The sequence below is a fragment of the Mobula hypostoma genome, chromosome 12 (assembly GCF_963921235.1).
Source record: "Mobula hypostoma chromosome 12, sMobHyp1.1, whole genome shotgun sequence".
NCBI classification, from domain to species: Eukaryota; Metazoa; Chordata; class Chondrichthyes; order Myliobatiformes; family Myliobatidae; genus Mobula; species Mobula hypostoma.
This window is the reverse complement of record NC_086108.1, coordinates 100,387,020-100,414,188: the sequence shown is the minus strand read 5'-3', so window position 1 is coordinate 100,414,188 and position 27,169 is coordinate 100,387,020.

The window sequence follows — 27,169 nt, the reverse complement described above, 5'->3', positions numbered from 1 at the left end:
TGGAAATCCAAAGCAACACGTACAAAAGGTACTGTTTAACTCTAACTCAGTGGGCCCAGCATTGACCCCTGGGGTATCCCACTAGCATTGGGCTAATGGTCCAGGAAACAACGTTCCACCATTATTTAGGCTATTTTGATAGCAGCTCCAATAGACCTTTGACATCAAAAACTACCTCATGTTTGTTTGCCCACACTGCACTTTCTCTGTCGCTGTTACACTTCAATCTGCGTTGTTATTTTTATTTACTTTGTTCTGCCTCAATGGGCAGTGTAATGATTTGATTGTATAAACAGTATGCAGCACAAACTTTTCACTGTACATTTGACAATAATAAACCAAAGCTAACCATGATGCATTGGGCTGTGTCCACTGCTCTCAGAGGCTGACAACTGGACATCTTTCAAGTGGGTGAATGCATGAAAGGTGTTTGGTTCAGATGCATGCCTGGCCAACTACTAAAGATCCGTGCAGGCAAGTTGACTGAAATGTTTATGGGCATATTCAACCTTTCCCTTCCGTGGTCTGAGGTTCCCAGCTGCTTTAAAAAGACATCAAATGTATCAGTGCCCAAGAAGAGCACAGTGACCTGCCTCAATTACTACTGTCCAGTGGCACTTACATCAGGAAGTGTTTTGAGAAGTTGATTTTGGCACAAATCAATTCCAGCCTCAAGGGTGACCTGGATATGCTCCAATTTGCGTACAGCCACAACAGGTCAACATTAGATATAATTTCTCTGGCTTTCAACTGTGCTCTGGACCAGCAGGACAACAGGAACTCCTACGTCAGGCATACGTGGTCATACATGGACAATTGTCCCATCAAAACTCAAAGTCACTGATTATACTACTGTTTTTGGATGAGTCAAAGATGGAGATGAACTAGCTTACTGGAGTGAGGTAGGTCACCTAGTTGAGTGGGGCTGCAATATGCAGGTACGCAAGATACTTTAGAGTTGAACTTTGTATATGGCTTTGAAGCTGTGCTCAGCCACAGGGTAATGTGTGTATACGGAGTGGAGCAGGAGGCTAAGTATACAGCCATGAGGTGTATCTGTGTTGACGAACAACAAGAAGTTGTTACCAACCATGGTAATTGGTGTCATGGTAGCCAGCAGCACTCCTCTCTGAAGCAAACAGCACAGTGAGACTCTGTAAGGATGCTCCAACCCAAAGTTAGGTCATGTTTGGAGACTTCCCCTTTGGAGTAATCTAGATGCTCACTTACAGATGTGATCTATTCAATTCAGTCGTATCTGTTTGCTTCGACTGATCAGAACATTTTTCTTATCTGTACTGAATTTCAGCTCTTCTTAGAAGCTCATGATACCAAGTATGATTTTCTAATTTTCCCACCTTTTTCATTCTTTTTCTACCACTCTTCTTGCAGATTGATCAAGTCCAACAGATCCAGTTTGAAAAACATTCCATCGTTCAATGATTCCGTACATGAAGAAATTTCAATGACCCTTCTCATTCTGTATTTACCTTGTAAGTACGGACTCACGCCGCCTTCATCCACCACTTGAAGTCATCAGCGTTCATCTTGTCTATCCCTCTTCCCTATTACTCTCCAACACTGAGTTCCTTTCATGAAGTTATACCAAATACTGAGGCTCCCACAGGAACCCCTTGTAGATACTGACATACTTTGAGGACCCCTCTGAGCCGCTGACACTATCTCAAGGATTATATTTTAATATTGATGTTTTACTAAGGACCCCTCTCAAGTATTGACAATCTCTCAGAGGCCTCTCTCAAACACTGAAGGACCCCTTTCAAACACTCTCAAACATTAGCACTCTCGCAGGCCAACACTTTTTAATATTAAAATTTTATAGAGGGCACAAATCCAGGAGCAAAAGCAAAATAAAGCTCTTCTAGGAACTTTTACGTTGAAAAATTATGTCTGCCCCTTTCTTACCGGTCTCCATTCTGGTCTCCACAATATTCCTTTCTCCACTTCTCTCTCAAACACGGACAGCCTGTGATACTTGCCATGGATACTTCCCAGACACGACAACTCTCTAAGGGACTTTTTTTCAAACATCAACAGGCAAGAATTCCTGTCAGACGCAACATTCTCTCAGGAAATCCTTTTTCATGTTAATGTATTGCTGAGAAACTCTCCTAAAAACTGATACTTTCTTAGAGACTTCGCTTTTAATTCTGGAACCTGTCTCCAGAAATGACACTTCTGCAGATATTTCTCTTGAACACTGTCACAATACTCTTGAGTTCAAGCATCCTCTTAGAAACTCTGATCACACACAGACCCTTCCACAGAATTGTGAAATCTGTTATTTTGCATCAACAGTACAGAGCAATGCATAAAAAATTACTATAAGTTACAAGAAGAAAAAAAAATAAATGGCTGGAAAAGGGAGCAATGAAGCGAGGTAGAGTTCATGTACCATTCACATTATGATGGCAGAGGGAAGAAGTTGTTCCTCATACATTGAGTGCATTTCTTCAGACTCCTTGTCCTCCTCACTTATGGTAGTAATGAGAAGAGGGCTTGTCCTGGATGGTGATGTTCCTTAGTGATGGATGCTGGCTTCCTGAGGCATTGCCTTTTGAAGATGTCTTTGATGGTGGGGAGGCCAGTGCCCATGATGGATGGAGCTGGTTGAGTTTACAACCCTCTGCAGCTTTTCTTGATCCTGTACACTGGAGCCTCGACACCAGGTAGTGATTCAACCACACAGAAAGCTCATCTGTAGAAATTTGCTGGGGTCCTTGGTGGCATAGCAAATCCCCTCAGACTCCTAATGAAGTGTAGCTGGTGGTGTGCCTTCTTCATGATTGCATCAACATGTTGGGTCCAGGATGGATCCTCCGAGATGTTGATGCCAAGGAACATTTATTTTTTATTTGTTTATTGAGATAAATTGCAGAATAGGCCCTTCCAGCCCTTGACCTGCCTACCCAGCAGCCCCCAATTTAATCCTTGCCTAATGTACAATGATTAATTAACCTACCGACCGGTATGTTCTTGGAATGAAACTGCTCACCCTTTCCACTGCAGACCCCTTGGTGAGGACTGGTGTGTCTACCCTATAAAGGACATCCTGTCCAAAGTTGCTAGTCTCTTGATGGGGTCCTTTCAAGTGACAGACGCTCCCTCACTGTGGGGCACACTGTTTGTCATCTATAATAACAACTTAGACAACAATGTTGATAACATGGCTGTTGTGGATAAAAAGAAAATTGTTGGTGTAGCAGACAGTAAAATACAATAGGACCTGGACAAACTGGGTGAGAGGGCCAAGGAACAGCAGATGGAATTAGAGATGATGAAATTTGGTTAGCTAAACTTATACTGTAAATGGCAGGTCCCTAGACAGTGCTATGGAATAGAGAAAACTAGGGGTGCAGGTACATAAACGAAAGATATTCTGTGGATGCTGGAAATCCAGAGCAACACACACGGAATTCTGGAGGAACTCAGCAGGTCAGGCAGCATCTATGGAGAGGAGTAAACAGCTGATGTTTTGGGCTATGCCCTTTCATCGGAACTGAAAAGGAAGGTGGACGAAGAATTGTAATGGAATCCTTCTTCCCCTCCTTTGTAGGAATAATGAGAAGAAGGAGTACAAGTTGGCAAGTGACAGATGAAACCAGGTGTAGAGGAAGGTGGGTGGGTGGGTGGGGGAGAGGGAATGAAGTAAGGAGCTGGGAGGTGATAGGTGGAAGAGGTAAAGAATTGAAGAAGGAGGAATCTGATAGGAGAGGGGAGTGGACCATGAGAGAAAGGGAAGGAGGATGGGAATCAGAGAGGGTAATAGGCAGGCACATAGATCATTGAAAGTGACAACTCAGGTAGACAGGGTGACATGCTAACCTTTATCCGTTGGCACACTGAGTGCAAGAGTTGAGATGGCACCTTGCAGTTGTACAAGATGTTAGTGAGACCCACTTGGAGTATGAGGTACTGTTCTGGACACCGAGCAAAAGGAAGGATGTTATGAAACTGGAAGCAATGCAGAAAAGATTCATGAAGATGATTCCAGAGGCAGAGGGCTTGAGTGAAAAGGAAAGACCGGAGAGGTTGAGGCAGTTCACTCTGGGGTGTAGGAGGCTGAAGGGTGAGGTTTATAAAATCATGTGGGATGTAAATGCTCACAGTCTTTTTCTCAGGGTGGAGGAGTCAGGACATAGAGTTAAGGGGTGAGGGGAGAGATTTGAAAGGGACCCAAGGTGACAATTTTTTACCCAGAGGCTGGTTTATTTAGTGGAGCGAGATGTCAAATGAAGTTGCAGAGGTGAGTACAAGTATATTGTATAAATTAAATTTGGATAGGTAGACAAGGTTTGGAGGATATTGGCCAAACACAGGCAAATGTGACTAGTCTGGATAGACACCAGTGAGGGGTCAGCATTGGTAAGATAGCCCCAAGGTCCCACGACTTAGGAGCTACTGGAGCCTATTATTCTTAAAGGGCACCTCGTAAACACAGGAAATCTGTTGTGATCACCTCAAACACTAACACTCTCGCATGAGATCCTCTCACACACTGGCCGTCTTTCAGAAGCGACTCTATTCAGTGAATATATTAATAAGGGCTCTTTCAAAATACTGACTCATTCTTTCAAACGCTGATACTCTCTGAGGAATCCTTTTTTGAAGTATTAGTGTATTACAATGGACACCAATCCGAAACTGCTGTTCTTGAGTAACACGTCCTAAACCTTACCACAGTACATACTCCCACAGTGATTTGCAAATTCCGCAAAGGTGAATTTCTATCATCTAAACTGCAGTAACATGGAGGAACACTGAATTCCCAATTCACTGACACTTTCTCGGATATGCCATTTATGGAAACTCTCACAGAGACACGATCAAACAATCTTATTCTCTTAGGGACCATTTTAAATCTTAATACATTATAAAGATCCCTCCTCAAATAATAACAACATCTCAGCAACTATACTCAGACAATAAGGAAACATGTCAATTAACGTCACTCTTAAGGGATCTCTCTCAAATACTGATACTCACTCAGTGATAACTCTTCCACCTACAGACTCCCCTCAAGCTCTGGTACTCCTGCAGGTGTTCCTTTTTTGTTATTAATATATTAGAAAAGGCCCATCTGAAATAATAACATACTCTAAGTGATCAGTTTCAATCATTGATAGTTTCTTGTTGCTTCTCCCCTCATATATTAGCTCTCTTAGTGATCTCCCTATTTCACTCTGCCCCCTCCCCCAGCTGCCTATCAGCTCCCTCATGGTTCCGCCTCCTTCTACTACCCATTGTGTTTTCCCCTATTCCTTCTTCACCTTTCCTGCCTATCACCTCCCTGCTTCACCTCCCCCACCCCTTTATCTTTCCCCTTAATGGTCTTTCACCTGGAACCTACCAGCCTTCTCCTTCCCACCTTCCCCCCACCTTCTTTATAGGGCCTCTGCCCCTTCCCTCTACAGACCTGACGAAGGGTTCCGGCCCGAAACGTCAACTGGTCATTTCCACGGATGCTGCCCAACCTGCTGAGTTTCTCCAGCGTGTTGTGAGTGTTGCTAAATTCTATCAGGAAGCCTCCTCAAACACAGGTAATCTCACATAATCTCTCACGTAAATGTGTCATTAAAGTCCACGCTCAAACGTTGGTACTGTCTCAAGCATCAAGCGTCCTTCTTAAACACTGATAGTTTCTGAGGAAACCTTTTCCCACATTAACATATGAAGAAGCACCTTTCCCTCATCCATTCTCTTCGGGATCTCTCAAACACTGACATTCTCCCAGGGGCCTCTTTTTGATACTGAGACACGAGAGATCGCATAAACACAAGAGATTCTGAAAATGCTGGAAATCCAGAGCAACACACACTATCAGATTCCTTCTTCTTCATCCCTTTACCTCTCCCATCTATCTCCTCCCAGCTTCTTACTTCATCCCCTCCTCCCCCATCCATCCACATTCCCCCCACCTGGTTTCACCTATCACTTGCCAGCTTGAATTCCTCCCCTCTAGCTTCTGCCCCCTTCCTTTCCAGTCCTGTTGAAGGGTCTCAGCCCAAAACATAGACTACTTATTCCCCTCCATAGATCCAGCATTTTAAGATATTTTTAATTTTATTTTTATTTGGAGATACAGTTCCTTCTAGCCCACCGAGCTGCTCCACCCAACAACCCATCAATTTTAACCCTAGCCTAATCCCAGGACAATTTACAATGAGCAATTAACCTGCTAAATGGTACCTCCTTGGCCTGTGGGAAGAAACCAGAGCCTCTGGCGAAAACCCACATACACACAGGAAGGATGTACAAACTTTCTTACAGCAGACTCCAGATTTTGACTCCGAATCCAAACACCCTGTGCTGACTTTTACCATAGCACCCTTTTGTGTGTGTTGCACAAAGCTTGCAACACAGAAGAAGCTGCTGGAGGAGAATAGCAGATCAGGCAACGTTTGTGGGGAGTTTGGGTTGTAAACCTTCATCTGGATGTCAAAAGATATTGACCTGAAATGTCGACTGTCTGTTTCCATAAGATCATAAGACCATAAGACATAGGAGCAGAATTAAGCCATTTGGCTTATCGAGTCAGCTCCACCATTCCATCATGACTGATTATTATCACTCTCAAATCCATTCTCCTGTCTCCTCCCCATAACCTTTGTAGACAAGAAACTAACAACCTCTGCTTTAATATGCCCAATGACTTGACAACTGCAGTCATTTTAGGCAATGAATTCCACAAATTCATCACCCTATGGCTGAAGAAATTCCTCCTCATCTCTGTTTCAAAGGGACATACATCTATTCTGAGGCTGTGCCGTCTGGTCCTAGCCTCTCCCACTTAGTTCTTCCAGCAGCTCGCCATTTTGTCCTTTTATAATATTACTGTATTATCAAGGTCCTCTTCCAGATACTGACACTCTACTAGAAAACCCTCTCAAACACTGGACACTCTCTTAGAATTTCTCTTCAACCCTACCCTTCTCTCAATGACCCCTCTCAAACACTGAACACTCTCTTGGGATCTCTCTTTAACCCTGCCCTTCTTTCAGTGACCCCTCTGAAACATGGAAGATCTATCAAACATTAAAGGACCACTTTTAAATATGGTTACTTTCTCCAGAATCAGTTTTTAATATTAAGATAATACTAAGAACCTCTCTGAAACTTGTCTCTGTCTCATGGGTTACGGTTAGTAAGTCATGTCGGGGCTGAGAGCACGGCAGCAGTTGTGGGCTGCCTACCACAATCCTTGATGATGTTTTGATGTACAGTATAAAGCTAATCGAATACTGATGCTCCCCCAGGAGGTCTTCAATGTTTCTAAGTGCTCCTCACAAACTCTAACACCCTCAACCTCTGACCCTGTCTCAGGGTAAACCTTACTAACAATAACAGTTTACAAAGATCTCCACTCAAACTCTGATACTCTCTCAGTGACCTGTATGTCTAAGCCTATACTGTTTCTCAGAGGAATTGTAGTTTTGACAATTCGATGGCTCTATCCATTGAACTTCTTCCTGGGCAGAAATGGCTAAAATGAGAGGGCATAACTTTAAGGTGATCAGAGGAAAGTCAGATGTAGGTTTTTCACACAGAGTGGGAGGTGTGTGGAACTTGCTGCCAGGGCTTTGGTGGCAGAGGTAGATACAGTAGGGACATTTAAGAGACTCTTAAACACAAGAGATTCTGCTGATGCTGGAAATCCAGAGCAACACACACACACAATGCTGGAGAAACTCAGCAGGTTAGGCTGCATCTATGGAGAAGAATAAACAGTCAACATTTTGGGCTGAGACCATTAATCAGACAGATGAAGTTTCTCGGCCTGAAACGTCGACTGTTTATTCCTCTCCTTAGATGTTGCCTGACCGGCTGAGTTCCTCCAGCATTTTGTGTGCTTTACTAAGAGATTCTTGGATAGTCACTTGGATGAAAGAGCAATTGAGGACTATGGGGGAGGGAAGGGTTTGATTGATCTTAGGGTAAGTTAAAAGTTTGGCACAGCATCGTAGGCTGGAGGTGCTGTACTTTTTTATGTTCTACGTATGTTCTTGCCTTTCCTTGAGAAACATTTTCCTATTTTAGATGGTAAGATCATAACATATAGAAGCAGAATTAGGCCATTTGGCCCATCGAGTTTGCTCTGCCATTTCATCGTGGTTGATCCATTTTCCCTCTCAACCCCAATCTCCTGCCTTCTCTCCATATCCCTTCGTGGTCTGACCAGTCAAGAATCTATCAAACTCTGCCTTAAATATACATAAAGACTTGGCTTCCTCAGCCATGTGTGGCAATAAATTCCATAGATTCACTTCTCTTTGGCTTAAGAAATTCCTCCTCAGCTCTGTTCTAAAAGGACACCCCTCTCTTTTGGGGTTGTGTCCTTTGGTCTTAGATTCCCCCACCATAGGCAACGTCCTCTCCACATTCACTCTATTGAAGCCTTTCAGCATTTGATAGGTTTCATAAATTGTTTCTAAACTACACTCAAAGTAACACAAATAAAGATCTACAAGTTCAATGTATAGAAAAAATAAGGAACTCTTGACCCCAGGTACAGAGTAACTTGACACCAGTTTCAGCATTCTTTGATCATCTTGTGAACCCCGTAGTAACTCTAACCTCCCATTAGGCAGACAATTGTCTGTCATGTATACAGAGCACAGGATGATACAAAAAGAAGCCAATATTTCTTGAGCGTAAGATATTAAAAATCACTCAGAAGAATTTGCCTAGTAAACTGTGCTTTCATTACTTTTCCCCTCTGTGATTCATCAATCATCTGCTAAGTTGTACTCAAAGCACTTCAGTGCTCCCTGATACTGAAAGCCTGTTTTATGTTAGTGACCGTCCAACCCAGTGTTCAAAATACACTTTATCCTGCACTACTCAATGGGAAGAAATCAGACTGGACTGATTCAAACAGCACAAGAAGGCACAGGGAAGCATTCAACACAATGGAATTCAAGCATAATTGACACCTTTCAATTTATTCATATGCCATTCCATAAGTTACTCCCAGAGGAGAATTTTCCTGTGAAATATAGCAAAATTTGACTCTGAAATCTGGAGGCTGAGGTCTGTTGGCCGTAGCTGAATGTGTGAATCTCTCAGAGTCTGTTGGGGAGGTCTAACAAGTGTGGTGTCTGCTATACTGAGTCCAAGTCTGTTGGAGGCCTGTGCTCAAAGTTCAAAAAGTTCAAAGTTCAAAGTAAAGTATCAAAGTATGTATACTGTATGTACTGTATGTTGTGTGGGCACGTGACCAAGTGGTTAAGGCGTTCGACCAGCGATCTGAAGGTCGTGAGTTCGAGCCCCAGCTGAGGCAGCGTGTTGTGTCCTTGAGCAAGGCACTTAATCACACATTGCTCTGCGACAACACTGGTGCCAAGCTGTATGGGTCCTAATGCCCTTCCCTTGGACAACATCAGTGTCGTGGAGAGGGGAGACTTGCAGCATGGGCAACTGCCAGTCTTCCATACAGCCTTGCCCAGGCCTGCGCCCTGGAGAGTGAAGACTTTCCAGGCGCAGATCCATGGTCTCACAAGACTAACGGATGCCCTTAATACTGTATGTCACCATACACTGCCCAGAGATTCACTTTCTTGTCCCGGGGTTAAAGGACGGTGTATGTGTGTGGATGGGAAGAAGGAAAGGGGTTTTTTGTGCTGTTGCTTGTTTTATCTGCGGAACATTGCCGCATGCTGCATTGGGACTGAAATGTGCAGTGACACTTGCAGGCTGCCCCCCCCCCAGCACGCTTTTGTTGATTGTTAATACAAATGACGCATTTCAAAGACTCAAAGTACATTTAATGTCGAAGTATGTATGCGTATACAAGCCTGAGATTTGTCTTCCCGTGGACAGCCATAAAACAAAGAAAACCATGGCACCTGTTCAAAGAAAAACGTCAAACCCCCAATGTGCAAAAAAAGAACAAATTGCACAAACAGCAAAAAAAAAATCACAGGATATAAAACACGTAACCACAAATCATCAAACCAGTGCAGGCACGTTTAGTTCAGTTCAGCTCATTTCAGTCTAGCTCCACGTCATTTTTTAACTTCAGGTCACAGAGCCAGTCCACTTCGATCAAAATCACACAGCATAACAACAAAAAAGGAGTGACCAGAAGCTAGAAACACATCGTAACCTGAACTACAGAGTCCAATCCACAAACCATGTCGATTAAACCTTGCCCAAGGCTCTGGACTCCGGCAGCATTGAGCAAGAAGGAGAGAGTGACCAGTCAAATGTAAAGACCTTCCTCCTACAGCAGTAGACGAGAAGGTGAGAGAGAACGTCACACACAGACACCTTTTACCAGCAGCAGCGAGTGAAAAGCTAGTAGACAGCATTGAATACCTGCTTGCCTTTTGCTCACTTTGATGGATTCAATCTTTCTGGACATTTTAACTGGTGAGATTGATGAGGAGAGGAGTCAATCATGAGCTCATGCCCTGTCTCCAGGCTGAACAGTTCACTGGAAAACCTCACAGAACACCCTCGGAGACAGCAAAGTGCCAGAGCATTCAATCAGTCCGAAAACACACCACTGAACTGTAGGTCACGGGCTCCAATGGTAGCAGAACCTCATTTGAAAGAAAAAGAAGTGAAAGAAGTAGTTTTATGAACTGTCTGAAGGACAGTATGTTTCAATGTAAACATGGCAAAAATGGGCGCCACCGTAGCGTGACACTATGACAACCTGGGCATCAGAATTCGGTGTCAAATTCCATCGCCGTTCTGTACGGAGTCTCTGTCATCCTCGCCATGGAATGCGCAGATTTTCCCCAGGTGCTCTGGTTTCCCCCTACAGACCACAATCGTACTGGCTAGGTTAATTGGTCTCTGCAAGGGTTATTGGGGGTTGCTGGGGCAGCATGGCTGGAAGGTCCAGAAGGGGTACTTTTGCACTGTATCACTAAATAAATAAATTTGAATCCTGAATCAAAAAGGAATAATTACTGGTTACATCATCTAGGATGTAAGTATCCAGATTAGAGCTTGCAAACTGACACCGGGGTCTGAGAGACTTGTTCAAAGATGTTCTCATTTGCTTCAGCTTTGGCCAGGTCATTCTGCTAATCGACATTAGGCGGGGCTTTTGTGAAAACACGGATATAAAGTATTGCACAGCTTTTCCACAACTGCATTCAATTTTTTTTTGTTCCTCTAATAAGCCTCGGGCACACAGATGTCAAAAGGCAAATTCCGTTCTGGATTATGCTCATGCAAACCTCATCGGTGAAAGTCAAACGCCAAGTTTGTGGTCAGAAATCAAATTAAATTTACTTTGCCTGCGTTGCGGAAAGGATGTGAAGGCCCAGAGGCTGCTGAGGTTTGAAGAAGGTTTACATTGTTTTTTTGTAAAGTTATAGTAGGTAGTTTGGACAGGAAACGGGGTTACTGGGCTGTCCATCATCACTGAACTGGCACCTGTTCTCATACTAACTCTACTTAGAATATTTATTGTAACCTGAAGCACTGCAATGTGTTTTTTATTAGGTGCAACCTTTTCAACTTGATCAGTTTGAAACTATTATCTTAAGTATTTTATCAGAAGAAGCAAGCGTGTTCTATTTTGACTTTTTTTGGTTTGTTTTTCTTCTGCATTGTTAGAAGGGAGATTTTGTTACCTAAAGCAAACACATTTGATTCTATTTTCTCCTCGCGTTGACCCTGTAGCTCTCACTTTGCAGCACTGACCAAATCTAATAATTATTGTTGATATGAATGAATCCTGTTAGCCAATCCCAGGAAGGAACTTGCCCTGTTATTACTGTGAAAATAGAATAATAGAATCATAATGTAGCACAGTACTCATGAAGGCTGTTCAGTCTGCTAGGTTTATGTTGGATAAAAGAGATCAATGAAGGCCAGGTCCTGCAAGGTTAAGGCACAACGTATCAGAGGCAGAGACCCTAGAACATAGGACAGTACTGCACATTGCACGCCCCATGGCCCATGATGTTTTGCCATTCTTTTAACCTACTTCTTGATCAATCTAACCCTTCCCTCCTACACATCCAATAACCCTCCATGTGCCTATCTAAGAGTCTCCTAAATGACACTAAAGCATCTGCCTCTACCAACACCCCTATGAGTGCCTTCCTAGCACATGCCATTCTCTGCGTTAAAAACCCACCTCCGACATCTCCCCTAAACTTTTCTCCGCTCACCTTCAATAGAAGTTTTCTGGTCTTAGCCATTGCCACCCTGGGAAAATGTCACCACCTGTCTTCTCTACATATGCCTCTTATAACCTTCTACTCCTCTGTCAAACCACCTTCATCCTTCTTCACTGTAAAGACAGTTTGGTGAACTAAATCTGAAATTGGCTTGGTTCTAACAAATGATCCCAAAGAGTACTGAACATGCTTGATTTTCTGATAACCTCATATTTCACCACAAAACCATAAGATACAGGAGCAGAATTAGGCCATTCAGCCCATCAAATATACTCTGCCATTCAATTATGCTTGGTTTATTCCCTCATTCTCCTGCCTTCTCCTCGTACCCTTTGAAGCCCTTACTAATCAAGAACCTATCAAGCTCCACTTTGAATATACCCAATGACTTGGCCTCCACAGTTGACTGTGGTAAAGAATTCCAAAGATTCACCACCCTCTGAAATTCTTCGTCATCTCCATTCTTAGAGCGTGGATCAGTACTTGCAGCTATGATGTTGTGCCCATTACAGAGACTTGGATGGCTCATGGGCAGGAATGGCTACTTCGAGTGCCGGGCTTTAGATGTTTCAGAAAGGACAAGGAGGAAGGCAAAAGAGGTGGGGGAGTGGCACTGTTGATCAGAAATAGTGTCACAGCTGCAGAAAAGGAGGAAGTCATGGAGGGATTGTCTACGGAGTCTCTGTGGGTGGAAGTTAGAAACAGGAGGGGGTTAATAACTCTACTGGGTACTTTTTACAGACCACCCAGTAGTAACAGGGACATCAAGGAGTAGACAAGGAGACAGATTCTGGAACAGTGCAGGAATAACAGGGTTGTCATAATGGGGGAATTTAATTTCCCCAATATTGATTGGCATCTCCCTAGAGCAAGGGGTTTAGATGGGGTGAAGTTTGTTAGGTGTGATCAGGAAGATTTCCAGACACAATATGTAGATAAGTCTACAAGAGGAGAGGTTGTACTTGATCTGGTATTGGGAAACCAACCTGGTCAGGTGTCAGATCTCTCAGTGGGAGAGCATTTTGGAGATGGTGATCACAATTTTATTTCCCTTACCATAGCATTGGAGAGGGATAGGAAAAGACAAGTTAGGAAGCATTTAATTGGAGTAAGGGGAAATATGAAGCTATCAGGCAGGAAGCATAAACTGAGAATAGATGTTCTCAGGGAAATGTACAACAGGAATGTGGCAAATGTTCATGGGATATTTGCGTGGCGTTCTGCACAGGTATGTTCCAATGAGACAGGGAAAGGATGGTAGTTACAGGAACCGTGGTGTACAAACGCTGTTGAAAATCTACTCAAGAAGAAAAGCTTACAAAAGGTTCAAAAAACTAGGTAATGATAGAGATCTAGAAAATTATAAGGCTAGCAGGAATGAAATTAGGATAGCCAGAAGGGCTCATGAGAAGGCCTTGGTGGGCAGGATTAAGGAAAACCCCAAGGCATTCTACAAGTGTGTGAAGAGCAAGGGGATAAGAAGTGAGAGAATAGGATAAGACTGAGAGAATCAAGTGTGACAGTGGAAAAGTGTGTCTGGAACCGGAGGAGGTAGCGGAGGTACTTAACGAATACTTTGCTTCAGTATTCACTACGGAAAAGGATCTTGGCCATTGTAGGGATGGCTTACAGCTGACTAAAAAGCTTGAGCATATAGGCATTAAGAAAGAGGATATGCTGGAGCTTTTGGAAAGTATCAAATTGGATAAGACACCGGGATCAGACGAGATATACCCCAGTCTACTGTTAGAAGCGAGAGAGGAGATTGCTGAGCCTCTGGCAATGATCTTTGCATTATCAATGGGGACCGGAGAGGTTGTGGAGGATTGGAGAGTTGCAGACGTTGTTCCCTTATTCAAGAAAGGGAGTAGAGATAGCCCAGGAAATTATAGACCAGTGAGTCTTACTTCAGTGGTTGGTAAGTTGATGGAGAAGATCCTGTGAGGCAGGAATTATGAACATTGGAGAGGCATAATATGATTAGGAATAGTCAGCATGGCTTTGTCAAGGGCAGGTCATGCCTTACGAGCCTGATTGAATTTTTTGAGGATGTGACTAATAACATAGTAGAGCAGTAGATGTAATGTATGTGGATTTCAACAGGGCATTTGATAAGGTACCCCATGCCAGGCTTATTGAGAAAGGAACGAGGCATGGGATCCAAGGGAACCTTACTTTGTGGATCCAGAATTTCCTTGCCCACAGAAGGCAAAGAGTGGTTGTAGATGGGTCATAGTCTGCATGGAGATTGGCGACCAATGGTGTGCCTGAGGGATCTGTTGTGGGACCCTTTCTCTTCATGATTTTTATAAATGACCTGGATGAGGAAGTGGAGGGATGGGTTAGTAAATTTACTGATGACACAAAGGTTGTGGGTGTTGTGGATAGTGTGGAGGGCTGTCAGAGGTTACAGCGGGACATCGATAGGATGCAAAACTGGGCTGAGAAATGGCAGATGGAGTTCAACCCAGTTGAGTATGAGGTGGTTCATTTTGGTAGGTCAAATATGATGGCAGAATATAGTATTAATGGTAAGACTCTTGGCAGTGGAGGATCAGAGCGTTCTTAGGGTCAGAGTCCATAGGGTACTCAAAGCTGTATTGGCTTTCATCAACCATGGGATTGAGTTCAAGAGCCGAGAGGTAATGTTGCAGCTATTTAGGATCCTGGTCAGACCCCACTTGGAGTACTGTGCTCAGTTCTGGTCGCCTCACTACAGGAAGGATGTGGAAACCATAGAAAGGATTCAGAGGCAATTTACAAGGATGTTACCTGGATTGGGGAGCATGCCTTATAAGAATAGGTTGAGTGAACTTGGCCTTTTCTCCTTGGAGCGACAGAGGATGAGAGGTGACCAGATAGAGGTGTATAAGATGATGAGAGGCATTGATCATGTGGATAGTCAGAGGCTTTTTCCCAGTGCTGAAATGACTAACATGAGAGGACACAGTTTTAAGGTGCTTGGAAGTAGGGACAGAGGAGATGTCAGAGTTAAGCTTTTTATGCAGAGAGTGGTGAGTGCATGGAATGGGCTGCCAGCGATATTAGTGGAGGCAGATACTATAGGGTCTTTTAAGAGACTCCTGGATAGGTACATGGAGCATAGAAAAATAGAGTGCTATGGGTAACCCGAGGTAATTTGTAAAGTAAGTACATATTCAGCACTGTATTGTGGGCCGAAGGGCCTGTATTGTGCTGCAGGTTTTTCTATGTTTCTGTTCTAAATGGACATTGTTGTACTCTGCATTCGTAGTCTATACCCTGACAGTACAAACATTGAATTCTCCAACTTCTGATGAACTGCTGCCCTTCTGACCCTATTCTCTCTCCTGCTGATCTACCCATGCCTCCTACACTCAGCCAAGACACCATCATTGGTTTCTTTCCCTCCCCTGCCCAGTCCATCTGCCCTTCACTTACACAAAAAAACGTAAAAGCATCCAGTGAGTGGCAGTTCTGTGGGCAAAAATGCCTTGCTAGTGACAGAGATTAGAGGAGAATGGCCAGACGGTTTCAAACTGACTGGAAGGTGACAGTAACTTAAATAACCACGCTTTACAGCAGTGGTGTGCAGAAGAGCATTTCTGAATACACAACACGTCAAACCTTGAAGTGGATGGGCTACAGCAGCCGAAGTCCACAAACTAACATTTAGTGGCCACTGAGTGTACTTACTTCTGAGAACAAATATTGAAAATACTTCCACTGGACTAAAAGGCAATGAAAAGTAAAACCTGAAACAGTTGAGTGTAAAAAGCTTTCTCCTCATGTAACCTTTCATTCTTTTGTCAATCACCTTTAATCTGTGTCTTCTGGTTAATGACTCTCCAGTCAATGTAAGTAGATTTTTATCCAGACTTTTAATACTGGTGTAGATAGTGTCGAAACGATTTCTTAGATTGGTTCCATGATGAGAGATTTCAGTTAAAATGTTAGATTGAAGAGGTTTCATCTCCCCTTCCAGCAAAAAAGGTCAAGAAGAATTTAGATGGAGATGCATGTCATCATGACAGGTTTAGACAGGATAATTAGAAGAAAGCTCTTCCCATTAGATTCAAGGATCAGAGGAACAGATTTAAATTTTTTGGACAATAGAGGGATGGCATAAAGAACGGGTTCAGCAACAGTTATTTCACTGCAGCCAACAAACTCCTGGACTAACGTGGGTAAATTCTCCCACCGCAACATTAAACTGATTCCACAACCTATGGAAACAACAGGAATTCTGCAGGTGCTGTAAATTCAAGCAACACACATCAAAGTTGCTGGTGAACGCAGCAGGCCAGGCAGCATCTCTAGGAAGAGGTCCTGACGAAGGGTCTCGGCCTGAAACGTCGACTGTACCTCTTCCTAGAGATGCTGCCTGGCCTGCTGCGTTCACCAGCAACTTTGATGTGTGTTCCAGAACCTATGGACTCACTCTCAAGGTCTCTACAACTAATATTCTCAGTAGTATTGCTTTTCTATTTGCACAATTTACCTTCTTTTGCACATTGGTTGCTTGTTAGTCTTTTGAATGGTTTTTTTCATACAAAGTGTAGATTCCATTGTATTTCTTTATTTTTCTGTAAATACCTGCCAGAAAAGGCATCTCAGGGTAGTGTACATGCACTTTGATAATAAATTTAATTTGATTTTTTTTCTGTGGAGTGGTTAGGATCTTAAATTCATACTTGGGGTGGCACGGTGGCGTACAGGTTAATATAACGCTACTGTCCTGAGTTCAATTTGCTTGTTACCATGATTACTCTTCAAATTAAAAAAAATCAAAATGTACTTTGTGGGCACTTGAGAAAGAATAAATGCTGGTGTGAGGGAAGAAAAAGAAAAGAGGAAAACTGGGAATAAGGAATCCTCTACTTCAAAGTTCAAAGTAAGTTTATTACCAAAGTACATATATAACACCACATACAACCCTGAGATTCGTCTTCTTGCATGCATCCACAGTAGAAACTCAATATAATCAATGACTGATGAACAACCAATATGCAAAGATGGTAGCCTGTTCAAATACAAATAAGTTAATAAATTAACAATACTGAGAATGAGTTGTCAAGTCCTTGAAAGTGAGTCCACTGGCTGTAGAATCATTTCAGTGCTGTGGTTATCCATGCTGGTTCAGGGGTCTGACAGTTGAAAGGTAATAACTGTTCCTGATCCTGTTGGTGTGGGACCTAAACTTCTGAATCTCCTTTTCTATGGCAGCATGCTGCTTAGAGCCTGTATAGACGCAATGGGCAGAATGCTGATTCTGTCAAAGGTCTCCTCAGCCTCTTCTGCTGAAAAGGGAAGAGATCTAGGTTTCTTCAGAAAGTTTCTGATAACTTTATAACTCTCATCGATGACAAATGAACTTCATGAATGCATTGTGATGTGTGTATACCTGTCTCCAAATTCATTGCAGTTTATTTAAGAAGTAGTGGTCCTAAAACAAGTAGTACTTCTAAAATTATTTGTACATTGATACTTATAATTAATAGACTGAATGTTTCTCTTGTGTGACTGAGAACCAGGTGCTCAACATGACTATTCTGTGCAATAGGATCACAATATTTATACACAGGAACATGCTTAAAGACTGACAAACAACTAATGTGCAAAAGAAGACAGACTGTGCAAATACAAAATAATCAAACAAATAAATAAATGAGCAGATAAGTAAGTAAATAAATAGACAAGCAAATAAATAAATAAATAGATAGATAGATAGATAAATAGTTAATACTGAGAACATGAGTTGTGGAGTCCTTGAAAGTGAAATTATTGGTTGTGGAATCAGTTCAGTGTACCATGCTTAAAGATGTATTAAAAAGATAACCCTTCGATCCTGTTTCTATAAGTAACTATTGTTTTGGGTTGTGTATAGGATAACACAGAGTCTGCCAGATTGGAGAAGATTGGGTAATTTCTCTGTCATTGAGAATTGATCGATATACTCTTTAGCACATAACCTTTGGGCACTTTCACCAACTCACTATATCCTTCCAGAGAAATTACCCTGACTGTTTTGGGAGAAGTTGTTACATCTTCTCTTTCTTGCCCTCTTTAAATAAACTCCATTTTCTGACCAAATTGACGTTGTTTGGTGTACAATAGATTGTTCACTGTAAGTTATCTTCTGTTCATGATTTCATTTAAAAAAATTTATTGAGGTATAGCACATAGAGATCACAAAGCGATCTAAATTAATTATAAATATAAAACACAAAATAATTCATTGCATATGTGTTCATTCACCCCCATTTAATATGACACACCAAATCATCATTGGTGTAGCCAATTGATTTTAGAGGTCATATATATAATTAGTTAAATAGAGATCTGTTTTTGGAAACCTGTATGCATTCAAAGTGTTTCAATTGATTGTAGTAGAAGGTTTATCTTTTTTCCTGTATCTGGAAGGTCCACCTCCTTGTGAGTCAGTATCCTGGCAAAAACTATACCATGAAGACAAAAGAACACTCCAAACAATGAATGCGAAAAGGTTATTGAAAAGCACAAGTCAGGAGATGGATGCAAGAAAATTTCCAAGTCACTGAATGTCCTTTGAAGTACAGTTAGTCAATCATCAATTAAATAGAAAGAATATGGCACAGCTGTAAATCTGCCTAGAGCAGGCTGTCCTCAAAAACTGAGAGACTGTGCAAGAAGGGGACTAGTGAGGGAGGCCACAAGAGACCTATGACAACTCTGGAATAGTTACAAGCTTCAGTGGCTAAGATGGGAGAGAATGCGTATACAACAACCATTGCCTGGGTGCTTCACCACCAGTCACAGCTTTATGGGAGAGTAGCAAAGAGAAAGCCACTGTTGAAAAAAAACTCACATGAAATCTTAGCTAGAGTATGGCAGAAGGCACATGGAGACTCAGAATTCAGCTGGAAGAAGGTTCTATGGTCTGATTAAACCAAAATTGAGCTTTTTGGCTATCGGACTAAATGACTGTGCATCATCAAAAACATACCATCCCTACCATGAAGCACGGTGGTGGCTGCATCATGTTGTGGGGATGCTTCACTGCATCAGGCCCTGGAAAGCTTGTGAAGGTAGAGGGTAAAATGAATGCAGCAAAATACAGGGAAATCCTGGAGGAAAACCAGATGCAGTCTTCAAGAACTGCAATTTAGGAGGAGATTTGTTTTCCAGCAAGAAGATGACCCCAAGCATAAAACCAGAACTACACAGGAATGGTTTAAAAAGTAAGGAAGTTAATGTCCTTGAGTGGCCAAGTCTGAGTCCAGACCACAATCCAATTGAGAATTTGTGGCCGGACATGAAAAGAGCTGTTCACACACAATCCCCATGTAATCTGACAGAGCTTGAGCAGGTTTGTAAAGATGAGGAAAAAATGCAGTGTCCACATGTGCAAAACTGGTAGAGACCTAGCCACACAGACTCAAGGCTGCAAAATTGATGCCACAGGTGCATCAATTTGAAGGGGGTGAATACTTATGCAATCAGTTATTTTGTGTTTTAGATTTATAATTAATTTAGATCACTTTGTCGGGACTGTATTCACTTCGGCATGAAAGAGTCTTTTTTCTTTTGATCAGTGTCAAAACAACAAATGAAATCCACTGTGATTCAATGCTATAAAACAACAAAATGTGAAAACTTCCAAGGGGATGAATACTTTTTATAGGCATTGTACATGGAGGGTGGGGCTTTGAGGGATATGGGCTGAATGCAGGAAACTGAGACCAGTTGAGTGGGCACCCTGGTCAGCATGGATTGTTTTGGGCTCAATGACTCTTCGTGTGTCCATAAGACCATAAGACATAGCAGCAGAATTAGGCCATTCAGTCTATTGAGTCCTCTCCGCCATCCCATCATGGCTGACTTCTTATCCTTCTCAACTCCATTCTCTTGCATTCTCACATAATCTTTGATTACCTGACTGATCAAGAACTTATCAACCTGCATTTAAATATACCCAATGACTTGACTTTCACAGCAACAAATTTCACAGACTCACCACTCTGTAGCTAAAGAAATTCTTCCTCATCTCTGTTCTAAAGAGCAATCCATGTTGTATTCTGAAGCTGCGACTTATACTCTAGAGTTCTTTGCTATGTGCCTGTGAAACTGTTGCAGGTTTTTCATTACACCTATGCTTACATGTAGTTGTACAGTTGACAATAAACTCAATGTTAACTTTCAACTTTGACCTTCAAATACCCTTTCTGTCAATCATCCTAAAGCAATGACTACCCATTGATTTCAATTGTCTAGTCTATGTCTGTCTTTGAGATTCACTATATTGAAAGTACTGAGGACACAGTCTCATAGTAGAGTGGTGTCCATTTAGAATGAAGGAGAGGAAGAATTTCTTTAGAGAGAGTGGTGAATCTGAAGAATTTTTTGGCACAGGAAGCTATGGAGGCCAAGTCATTGGGTGTACTTAGGGCAGAGATTGATTAGTCAGGTCATGGAAGGATATGTGGAGAAGGCTGGTGACTGGGGCTGAGAGGGAAAATGGATCAGCCATGATGAAATAGTGGAGCAGACTCGACAGGTCAAAAGGCCTAATTCTGCTCCCATATCTTATGGTCTTACTTAGCTTTCTCTCAGATAAGCGTACAGGTTTTCACTGTGTTGAATAGATAGGAATTTCTATAATTCATTTTGGCCAGTGTTATTTTCAAGTTTTGGTTGTTAGTTTATTACTACCCATTGCATCTTACTGTGCCTAAACTGGGTTAGTTGATTTTTTACTCCTATCACATGGAAGAGGTGTTAAATTCAGAGGCTATTAGTTGTTCCATGAGCAACTCAGGAAGATCATGTAAAAACTTAATCCTATGATTTCATTCAGGACCAGAATGTCGGCCAAACTCTGCCTTAGCTGGTGAGTGAATCCTTTAAATGATACAGCAGCTGTAAGCAGCAATGACATGGAGTGCCTGATCAACAACAGATGGTCATTGCAGTCAGACAAAGGAGACGTGGTTAAGGTGTTTGGTAGTACATATTTTTTATATAGTTCTGGGGGTTGACACATCTCCATATCTAGTTGAGTTAATCAGATCAGAGGCTAGATAAACACTGGTCTGATTAGCCTTTTAGTGGCTCTATTCAGAAAGGTTGAAGATAACCCCAGTCCAGGAATTAAACCAATGGTGGTGCATGCCAAATCTTCATGCACACATGGATAACAGAGACGATATTGGAACCTTTTCCCAGCAACCAAGACAAGAACAATAAAGCCAAGGTTGTTTCCATTGAACAAGTCACTTACTGGATGAGTAGAGGTATATAATATCACTTTTATTTTTAAATGAGTGAACTTTACCGGTTGCAAATTCTCATGATAAGTCCGTCTCTCAGATAATCAAATTCTTATCATAGTCTAAATGTTTTCATAAAGTTACACCAACGACAAATAGCAACACACATAAAAAGTGCTGGTGAACGCAGCAGGCCAGGCAGCATCTATAGGAAGAGCTACAGTCGACGTTTCGGGCCGAGACCCTTCGTATGTGTGTTGCTTTAATTTCCAGCATCAGCAGATTTCCTCATGTGAACAACAAATAGCAGTTACTTTGAGCCTTTAACATAGTAAATATCTCCAAAATGAGGCATTGGGGTATATCACAATAATACATACAAAGATCTGGAGGAACTAGGCAAATCAGGCAGCATCTATGGTGAGGAAATGAGCAGTGGATGTTTCAAACTGAGATGTCGACTGTACATTTCCTTCCATTGATGCTGCCTGGCCTGCTGAGCTCCTCCAGCACTTTGTGTGTTTTGCTAAAGATTTCCAGCATCTGTAGAATCTCTTGTATTTGTATCAGAATAGTGCTTGGTGTAACATAGAAGGAGAGATTACATTAAGAAGTGGGTTTCAATGAGTGCCTTAGAGGAACAGAGGGAGGTAGGGGCAGATGGGTGTCAGAATCAGAATTAGGTTTAATATCACTGACATATGTCGTTAAATTTGTTAATGTTGTGGCAGCAGTACAATTTAATACATGATAAATATTTTTAAATGAATTACAGTAATTATATATATGCATATTAAGTAGTTAAGTTAAAATAAGCAGTGGAAAAACAGAAAATAAAAAAGTATTGAGGTAGTGTTCATGGACTCAATGTCCATTGAGAAATCGGATGGCAGAGTGGAAGAAACTGATCCTGAATCACTGAGGGTGTGCCTTCAGGCTCCTGTACCTCTTACCTGATGAAATGATGGAAAAAGGACATTTCCTGGGTGATGGGCTTCCTTAATGATGGGAACCAGCTTCCTGAGACACTGCTCCTTGAAGTTGTCTTGGACACTACAGAGGCTAGTACCCCTGATGGAGCTGACTAATTTTACAACTTTCTGCAACTTACTTCAATCCTGTGCAGAAGCACCTCCCTGCTTCCCCTACCCCCCATACCAGATGGTGATGCAGCCAGTCAGAATCTTTTCCACAGTACTTCTGTAGGAGTTTTTGAGTGTTTTCAGTGACAAACCAAATCTCCCAACCTCCTAATGAAAATAGTTGCTATCTTGCCTTCTTTATAGCTACATTGATATGTTGGGACCAGGTTAGGCCCTTAGAGATATTGACACCCAGGATGTTGAAATTGCTTACTCTTTCCATTCCTAATCCCTCAATTTATCCTTTTTGAAGTCCACAATCAGCTTTTTGGCCTCAGTAATGTTAAGTGTTGTGGCGACCCACTTTCTGGCACACACGAACCGGCTCACAACAGCGCGCGCAGGCAGGGGGCTGGCAGCAAAAAGGGCGCCAGGCCATCTTCACCAGCGGGGGGAAAATCCCACGCACAGAAAGGGTCTGGGAATATACATTCCTACAGTAGTCCCGCCCAGGCTTTAAAGCGGGCCGCGAAGTTTGAATAAATCTCTTTCATCGCAACTCTAACTCACCAACTCCGTGTGGTTATTCTAGCGCTGTGTGTAGCACATCGCTACAATTGGTGACCCCGACGGCCCAAACGATATTTGGACCAGAGATGACCGACGCTGCATCTGTTCACGCAGTTTCGTTAAAACTGCCAAGCTTCTGGACGCTGCGACCTCATTTATGGTTCGAACAAGCAGAAGCACAATTCCACATTCGGCAGATAACCTCGGAGTCCACTCACTACTACTACGTGCTGAGCTCCCTCGACCAGGAGACAGCTGCACAAGTTGAGGAGTTTACACAGTCGCCCCCGGAGGACGGCAAATACACAGCATTCAAAACCCTGCTCATAAGGACTTTCGACTCTCATGGCGCGAACGAGCACGCCGCTTAATGCACCTGGATGGTTTGGGAGACAGGCCGCCGTCAGCATTAATAAACGAAATGCTGGCCCTGGCTGAAGGACACAAACCCTGCCTCATGTTTGAGCAGGCGTTCCTAGAGCAACTGCCCGAGGACGAATGCCTGCTGCTGTCCGACGCAGATTTCAGTGACCCCCGGGAGGTGGCGGCCCGAGCAGATGTGCTGTGGAATGCCAGGAAAGAGAGAGGGGCATCCGTCGCACAGATCACCAAGCCGCATGCCCAACGACAGACCAGACCGGGCCCGGCAGCAGAGCCTACAAAACCCGGCGACGGGAGTGAGGAGCCCAACGAACAATGGTGTTTCTACCACCAGCGGTGGGGCACAGAGGCCCGCCGCTGCAGACCACCCTGCAAATTCCTGGGAAACGCCAGGGCCAGCTGCCGCTAATGGCTAGGCGGCTGGCCATCAGGACAGCCTCCTGTACGTCTGGGACAAGCAGTCGGGACGCCGCTTTTTGGTCGACACCGGAGCGGAGATCAGCGTTTTACCTCCAACGAGTTACGACAGCCGCAATAGAGAACCGGGACCCATCCTGAGGGCCGCTAATGGCAGCACAATACGAACCTACGGCACCCGCACGGTGCGGCTACAGTTCAGCTCCAGCCGGTTCACGTGGGACTTCACACTGGCCGTCGTGGCCCAACCACTGCTGGGGGCAGATTTTCTACGAGCCCACAGCCTGCTGGTCGACCTGCAAGGGAAGCGATTAGTCCACGCCAAGACTTTTCAAACGTTCTCCCTGGGTGAAGCACAATTGCCAGCCCCACACCTGGACTCCATCACGCTGTCCGACGACGAATTCACCAGGGTCCTGGCGGATTTCCCATCAGTACTGACACCGCAGCTCACGGCAGCCATGCCCAGACACGGAGTACAGCACCACATCCCGACCCAGGGACCACCCCTCCACGCCCGTGCTCGAAGGCTTCCCCCGGACAAGCTCCGACTGGCGAAGAAGGAGTTCAAGAAGATGGAGGAATTAGGGATCATACGACGGTCCGACAGCCCATGGGCCTCCCCCCTTCACATGGTGCCCAAGGCAACGGGGGGCTGGAGACCATGCGGTGACTACCGCAGACTGAACGAGGCTACAACGCCAGACCGCTACCCTGTGCCGCACATTCAAGACTTCGCAGCAAACCTACACGGCGCAAGGATCTTTTCCAAGGTAGACCTCGTCCGGGGATACCATCAAATCCCGGTACATCCGGACGACATTCCCAAAACAGCACTTATCACCCCGTTCGGACTTTTCGAATTCCTCCGAATGCCGTTTGGCCTGAAGAATGCCGCACAGACTTTCCAGCGGCTAATGGACGCGGTGGGACGCGACCTGGACTTTGCATTCATCTAATTGGACGACACCCTCATAGCCAGCAGTAGTCGGCAGGAGCATCTGTCCCACCTCCGCCAGCTCTACTCCCACCTGAGCGAATTCGGCCTTACAATCAACCCAGGCCAAATGCCAGTTCGGACTCGACACCATCGACTTCCTGGGCCACAGGATTACTAAAGACGAGGCAACCCCGCTGCCCGCCACTTCCCCCGACCCAACACAATCAAAGGCTTGCAGGAATTCGTGGGTATGGTGAATTTCTACCACCGTTTCCTCCCCTCAGCAGCCCGAACCATGCGCCCCTTGTTCACTCTAATGTCGGGTAAGGGCAAGGACATTACCTGGAACGAAGAGGCCGCAACCGCTTTCGTTAAAACCAAAGAAGCCTTGGCAAACGCCTCCATGCTAGTGCACCCCAGAACGGACGTTCCTACTGCCCTCACGGTGGACGCATCCAACACAGCGGTCGGTGGAGTGCTGGAACAACTCATCGAGGGTCGCTGGCAACCCCTGGCGTTCTTCAGCAAACACCTACGACCACCCGAACTCAAATACAGTGCTTTCGACCGGGAGCTATTGGCACTATACCTGGCAATCCGGCATTTCAGGTACTTCTTAGAAGGTAGGCTCTTCACCGCGTTCACAGACCACAAACCGCTTACCTATGCGTTCACTAAGGTGTCCGACCCCTGGTCGTCCCGCCAGCAGCGACATCTGTCCTACATCTCCGAGTACACGACGGACATCCGGCATGTCTCTGGAAAGGACAACGTTGTGGCAGACGCACTTTCCAGACCGACCATACAGGCCCTGTCCCAGGAGGTAGACTATGCAGCGTTGGCAGAGGCACAGCAGGCAGACACTGAGATCCCCAGTTACAGAACTGCAGTCTCCGGTTTACAGCTCCAAGACCTCCCCGTAGGCCCAGGTGAGAGGACCCTACTATGTGACGTAGCTACCGGCCAACCCCTCCCCGTCGTCCCAGCAGCCTGGCGCCGGCGGGTTTTCGAATCCATTCACAACTTAGCGCACCCCTCCATCAGGACAACCGTCCGGCTGGTCTCCAACAGGTTCGTGTGGCATGGACTGCATAAACAGGTCAGTGAATGGGCCAAAACGTGTATGCAGTGCCAAACGGCCAAGGTGCAGCGGCACACCAAGGCTCCACCGCAACGGTTCGAACCCACCCGCCGGAGGTTCGACCACATCCATGTGGATATCGTGGGGCCCCTGCCAGTGTCACGAGGAGCGCGGTACCTCCTAACTATGATAGACCGGTTCACCAGATGGTCAGAGGCAGTCCCGCTCACCGACACCACCGCCGATTCCTGCGCCCGAGCACTGATCGCAACCTGGGTAGCACGCTTTGGGGTACCGGCCCACATTACCCCCGACAGGGGCGCCCAGTTCACCTCCAGCCTGTGGTCGGCTATGGCCAGCCTTTTAGGAACACACCTACACCACACAACTGCCTACCACCCACAGTCGAACGGACTAGTGGAGCGCTTCCACCGTCACCTGAAATCAGCTCTCATGGCCGGCCTGGAGGGGCCTAACTGGGTGGACGAACTTCCCTGAGTCCTGCTCGGAATCCGCACGGCGCCCAAACAGGATCTGCACACCTCGTCGGCCGAGTTGGTGTACGGCGCGCCCCTGGTCGTCCCAGGAGAGTTCATACCAGCCCCAAGGGGGCAAGAGGAAGAACCCACAGCAGTCCTGGACAGACTACGGGAGAGGATCGGTAACCTGGCCCCCATCCCCACTTCACAGCACGGACAGAGCCCGACCTGCGTACCCAAAGACCTGCAGAACTGTAAGTTTCTTTTTGTACGACGGGGCGGACACCGGGCACCGCTACAGCGGCCCTATGAGGGGCCATTTAAGGTGATCAGGAACAACGGGTCCACGTTAGTGCTGGACACTGGGGGGAGAGAGGAGGTTTTCACGGTGGACCGACTCAAACCGGCCCATGTGGACTTGGCACAGCCGGTCCAGGCTCAGGCACCGCGGCGCAGGGGCAGACCTCCCAAACAGACGCCGATCCAGACTGTGGACATTGGGGGAGGTATCGCCGGTTCTGGGGGCGGGGGGGGGTTATGTGGCGACCCACTTTCTGGCACCCACGAACCGGCTCACAACAGCGCGCGTAGGCAGAGGGCCGGCAGCAAAAAGGGCGCCAGGCCATCTTCACCAGCGGGGGGAAAATCCCGCGCACAGAAAGGGTCTGGGAATATACATTCCCCACAGTAGTCCCGCCCAGGGAGGGCGGGAACGGGAAGGCTTTAAAGCGGGCCGCGAAGTTTGAATAAATCTCTTTCATCGCAACTCTAACTCACCGACTCCGTGTGGTTATTCTAGCGCTGTGTGTAGCACATCGCTACAGTGTA